This window comes from Chiroxiphia lanceolata, chromosome 5, assembly GCF_009829145.1.
Source record: "Chiroxiphia lanceolata isolate bChiLan1 chromosome 5, bChiLan1.pri, whole genome shotgun sequence".
In the NCBI taxonomy this organism is placed as follows: domain Eukaryota; kingdom Metazoa; phylum Chordata; class Aves; order Passeriformes; family Pipridae; genus Chiroxiphia; species Chiroxiphia lanceolata.
Genome location: NC_045641.1, coordinates 27,209,940 through 27,215,939, shown reverse-complemented (window position 1 = coordinate 27,215,939; position 6,000 = coordinate 27,209,940).

Genomic DNA, 6,000 nt, shown 5'->3' with positions numbered 1-6,000 from the left:
ACTGATGGAATGGGAAAAGGGCTGCAATTACATGATAGACAATAGCAGCTTTCTTGTTATATTTCAGTCCATTTCAAGAAAAAATTGTTATTAAGAAACAACACCTTTCAGTATTCACTATTTGGGCAGCCTGGCAAGTGTACAAGGAACAAGTGGATGAGTATTCAACACAAAAATGCAGACTTGTGACAGGAATTTCTTGTTCTTGAAAGGAAACAGCCTAATGTTCCCACTAATTACCAGGACACCAGAAACAAGGGGTTGCTAATGGAACTTAAAATTGTTATGCAAAGTGGAAGGCGATGCCTTTATAAAGGAGGTTTTAAATATTGCCTAGGAAGAGCTGACTGTGTTGTCTAGGCTGACAGAAATAAAGTAAAAATTAATAATCCATGCTGAAAAATCATGGATTTCAGGACTAAAATGAATTTCAGGTCTCAGCTAGGGAGTTAGTGAACTGTACACCTCGGGGAGAAAGGAAATACAATACAGAATTCATGCCTGTTTAAAGTAAATGTGATGGCAAACTATTTCAGACAGGAAGTAGTTTGACAGAGAGGCAGGAAAGCCATCAATGACACTGATGAAACTTCACCTGGAATACTGGTCATCTATGTTCAAGAAACATAAATTGCCATGGGAACCAGTGCAGAGAAAGACTTCAAGACTGGTCAGGAGACAAAAAACAACACCACCGAAGCCCAGATTCATGCTGCCCAACTTCAGGCACTTCACAAAGACACATAAATTAGGAGCACAGTCACCAGGGAATCCTGTAGTCAATGGAAAGAGATGGGCACCTCCAGTCATTCAGCCTACCTAAGTTCTGACTTGGCTTCTAAATTAGATGATTTATTTAAATACTTTAAGCTACAAAGGAAGCATATTGCTCTAGGGAATTTGCACAGTGCCCCAAAAAACAGAGGGTCAGAAAGAAACCAGCTGGTCCTAGCAGTGTAAACACCACAGAAGAGGTGAAGGTGAGGTTTGTCGGCAGGACAAACTGATACATACTGGGCACAAATAAATTGTTCTGATAAGCAGAAGGCTGACCTTTGGAAACAGCTTTCCAGATGCAGATGAGGGAATAAGAAACTTGGCTAGAATTAAATTGAAGCTAAATGAGTTAGTTTAAGAGGTTATGCAATAAACACATCTGAAAGAGTAAACATTTGGACTGATGGATACAAAAGGGTCCTTTCTGATCCTTGGTGCTATACTGTTTTATTTGGATTTTTTGTTACTGAATACAAACAGGATTAATCCCTTATATTGTCATCAAAGGGACATCTTGTAAATCACCTGTATTTTGAAAAAGAACTATTGGAAGGTGCCACTGGCCTGTCATTGTACATTTTCATCAAGGGGAAGGACTGAAAACTCTATTTCGTGGGACCAGGATTGCTCAAGAATGAAACCAAGAACAACTATAGCTGAGCATCTGATCTACCCTTGTGTTGCATATCCCAGCAAATTGAGTAAAGTGCTCGTGCTGCCCAAGGTAAGAGAGGCCAAATCTCCTAAGCGATGGGCAATTGCATGGCCAGGTTTAGAAGGAACAGAAATGCTGTCAACATGCTTCCAGCTGTCACTGGCACATGTAGTGGTAGGGTATACAACTGACGGGAAGTTAGGCCAAGTCAGTGTCTTTCTACTTTATGGTTGTTGCAGTAACAGAAAACCATTGCCCATGGACCAGCCCCACACACAAACATGAAGTGCTTGGGGCACACAGTTAAAAGTGTCCCAGCAAATACAAACACAGACGATCGATTGCAGCTGTGTATTGCCAAGTGGGGTGGAAGAGCACAGCCAAGTGCCTGGCAGACAGCTAGAAGAGGATATAGGAATGTGAGCATGGAGGGGGTTCAGCAGGAGCACTGACAGAAATGAGACTTGGAGTTTTGTCTCCTGCTATTCAATCCTTCCTAATTTTCAGTGGAATGAGCCTCTATTACACATTGTCAAAAAATAATGGGTCAGAAACAGAAAAATATCTGATTCCCCTACAAATGACACTGAGTATTGGCTAACCAGTTGGGTCAACAGCACATAATGCAATAGAAACACATACTAAGAGGAACAAGATGTATACTCCTGCTTATTGTACTGCATGCTGGGGAAAGGCTGTGTCAGACCCCTAATTCTATGCAAATGTGATGCTTTGAAATTAATTTGGAAGGGTGGAAGTCATTAAGAATTTTAGGTTTCAACTTGAACCTATATCTAAATATACATGCATATATACATACACATATATATATGTATACATATATATATATGTATACACATATAAGTATATATATAATACTTCATTTCAGAATAGCAGAAAATTGCTGATTTTCCTGGGTAATACTTAGCATTAACTCAGTGGTTGATATTAGGAAACACGAAATTTTGCAAAACAGGCAGAGGACTAAGTGAAGCAAGTCACAAACTGACAACATACAAGGCCTTAAGTCATGAAACACATGATTTTACAACACAGTTTTATAATAACAATTACATTCATTATTCAAAGTTATTTGTTTGCTAAAGCTTGCCCCACAAGAAACAATAAACTAGAGACAAATATAGTCACATATATTTTTTGTTAAAGAGAATGTGTTAATCCTTATTGTAACAAAATCTTGTTAGCTATTGCAAAATGTTTGCAAGGGCTTTACAATTCACAAAGTCTTATCTTTCTTTTTCTGTGGGGTCACAGTTGCTCTGTAATGCTGTTAGGGATAATATTTGTGGTCAGTTGCTATTGGTAGTGACAGTTGAAGCTCAGGCAGCCAAATTCAGGCATGAAATTAATAATGGGATATGTACTGAGATCCAAGAAAACTTGGCATGAATAAATCATAAATATGGAGTGAAGGACATGCCTCAGGAAAAAGAGGCAAGGCTCAGTATAATCTAGATAAAATCAGACAAAATATCTGGAGTATGAATGCAGCTGAAACCCCCTGTTGTGGAAAGTCAGGGTAGTGTGCCACTGAGGATGTGCTCAGCTGCATAAATACACAGCGTTTCATAAAGTCCACATATACTATACTGCACAAATTGTTAATTTAAAAAGGATTGTAAATTTGAAAGGGCATGAGCCACCTTTCTCTTTATGCGCAGACTGCAATATATGCCTCTAGCACTGTTTATATAACATAAACACCACCAACGCTGTGAGAGGACTTATCAGTGACCACTAAGCACTTACCTGACTTGCAAAGTCATGCCTCTGTATCAGCACGCAGGCTTGCTAAATCCATAAATAACTGAACTTCTTTTCTGATTGCTTTCTTTTCCCTTCAAAATGTCCTCTATGTGTCCATACACACAGGGCTGCTGAAATTAGGGAAAAAAGTAGGGGCTGGTTTTGCATCACCTTACAGCTCTGGACTTCAGCCACCTATAGATATCATGAGCTTCCCTCAGTGTCTGAAGATACTCCTTCAGCTAAGACCAAAACCTCCATCAGAAACTAGTAATAGGAACTCCAGTAGCGAGCCTGCCATCACATTTAATTTTATTCTGGACTTGGGGTTCTTGAATGTACTTGGACCACAACTGGTTAGGCTTCCAAAATACAAATAAGAAGATGAGAGGTAAATGGTGTAAGAAATCTGAAAGGACCTCCAACTTGGATGCTGTATATATTTTTCTGCAATGGAATATCTCTGAAATATTATAACTGCCTAGCCCTCCAGTATGTGTTCCAGCATTCAAACAGAAAAAAAGCTGCAGCTCTTGGCTTTCCCTCTCTGTCTTTTTATTTGAAGTTGGTATCTTACTGCTGCCATTAAAAATTCCTGTCACTTGCAATCACTATCTCAGAAATAAGAGGAGTTCTGTGAGAACTGATCAGATTCATCTTGTGTGTATACCTGGAAGTACATGCATTCATCTGAGCACCTTCTCAGTAAAGACCTGACATCAGCTTTCCCTTCTGAGTCTTAATCTTTCTCCTAGGACACAAGACTGGGTGCCCTACCTATATGAAGGAAATGAGTGAGCTGCTTTTTCCTGCAGAATCAAGTAAGCCCCCAGGCAAGGATACCACTGTAGCAACTGCAGCCAGATTTGAGAGGGGCTGTGGCTGTAATTTATCATTGGCAATTTATTTTGGGCAGTGTGGCTACATGTCAGTGATGACAGCATTTGGAGCATTAAGTGTTCCAGAGTTAGGATTGTGGCACTTCTAACAAGTTCATACTCTGAAGGCCTGTCAGTCCTCATAAGTCACTAGAAACAGGTATTTTGCAGTATTCACTCAGTGAATGTCTCAGCATGGCCCATTTTCCAGGTCTGGACTGTTTCCTTGCCTCTGAGACATTTTAAGACTGTGAGAAAGTTGACTGTGCAATACAGGGCAACCAGTACAAGCCTGGGATTCTCTTCTGGGTCCAAAGATAGTTGTATCCTAAGGACCAGCAGAAAGGAAAAAGAAAATCCAAAGGATTTTGTCTGTAAAGATAACAGAAGCATTGTGTCAAAAGAGGAGGAAAACACACATACGAATTAAGGATCTATGTGATTTCCCTCACTTGTGACTTCTTTACAGCATTTAATGGTGTACACAGAGTATGTCTGACCATGCCTTCAATTGTTCATAAATTATGATGGTTTACATGTCTTTAAAATAAACTCTGGCACATAAACACTTACTAAGACACATAAACTGAGTCAGTCGTACTGACTCAGTCACATCCCTCAGCTGGGCTGAAGTTCTTAATTAGACCTTTTCTTTCATGGTGTGGCTGAGTGACCTTGGATCAGACTGCTGCATGAGAAAGAGCTGCAAGAAGCAAGGGACACTCACTTTTGCTCAGGAGCTGTGCTTACATGGAAGGACTCTCCCTTGGTCCTTGCCTGAGCTGCTATAGATATGACTGTGTCTGGCCACATATGCACTGATCCAGACCCTGACCCACCTGGGCTGATCTTGGATCCTCCCTGTCACTGCAGGCTTGTCTGATGATGACAAGACTGGTGGCTGGCTGGCCCTGGCTACTGTCACTGGACCTGATTCTGCCCCCGAATCACTGACTTGGTTTTCGAACTCAGACCTCCTTGTCACTACATTCCCTTGGATCTGTACTCTCAGCGAAACTTATAGCCACCACCAGATTTGCTTTGCTATTCTTGTTTGAGTGCTGCTCCTGCTTGGTAGTGAAGCCACAGCCATGCCTGCCTTATTGTCACCCTCCGCTCCCAGCTTGTCTTGCTGCTTCATAAAATGCATTTCTCCAAAAGATGCCACCTCTCACCCACCACTGGTATCATTGTTGCCCATGGGACTGTGACACCCCTGACACCAGTAGCTGCCGCACAAGCCAGACAATAGGTGTACAGATTGCCGACACCATGTGACTCTCCTTTTAGCCAAAGATTGTTGTTAGAAATCTCTCTTGAGCCAGCCTGTTGGTGCCATGTGCTCCTGCTAATAGGATAAATCAGGATAGTGGGCAAGAAGTCAGCAATTGAGACAAAGAATCTGTTTTGTCACAGACAGATGGCAAAACTAAGCAGTGATACACAACTCCTCTTATGTGACCTCAATGAACAGGGTCAGACAACCTGGGAATCTCAGTAACCTGGAGACTGCGAGTTTCAGAAGCCCAAGTAAAATGCAAAGTGGTCACATACCCAACGTAGTCACGAGTTCTTTGTTATTGTCACCTTTTGTAATTTATTTTAATTGTCCAAATCTGGCAACAGCTTTTTGTACTTCAGCAGTTGCTTTTCCCACCTCAGCTGCAATATTCTGTTCTCTCCCTCTCCAGTGCATCACCTCCATCTGTGCTGGGGAGACTTCAAAGATAAAAGGGCTATGACACTTTATTCTCCCAACTCCACCATGAGGTACTGCTGGTGTTGCGCCTGCCCAGTGCAGGACATCTGGGCTGCCCCAGGGACACGCACAGCTCGGCACCTTGTTCAGATTGTCACACCTGCAGGGATCTCAGCACTAAATCCAATCCATTCCAGCACTGTTGTGAGATGGGGCTACCAGCA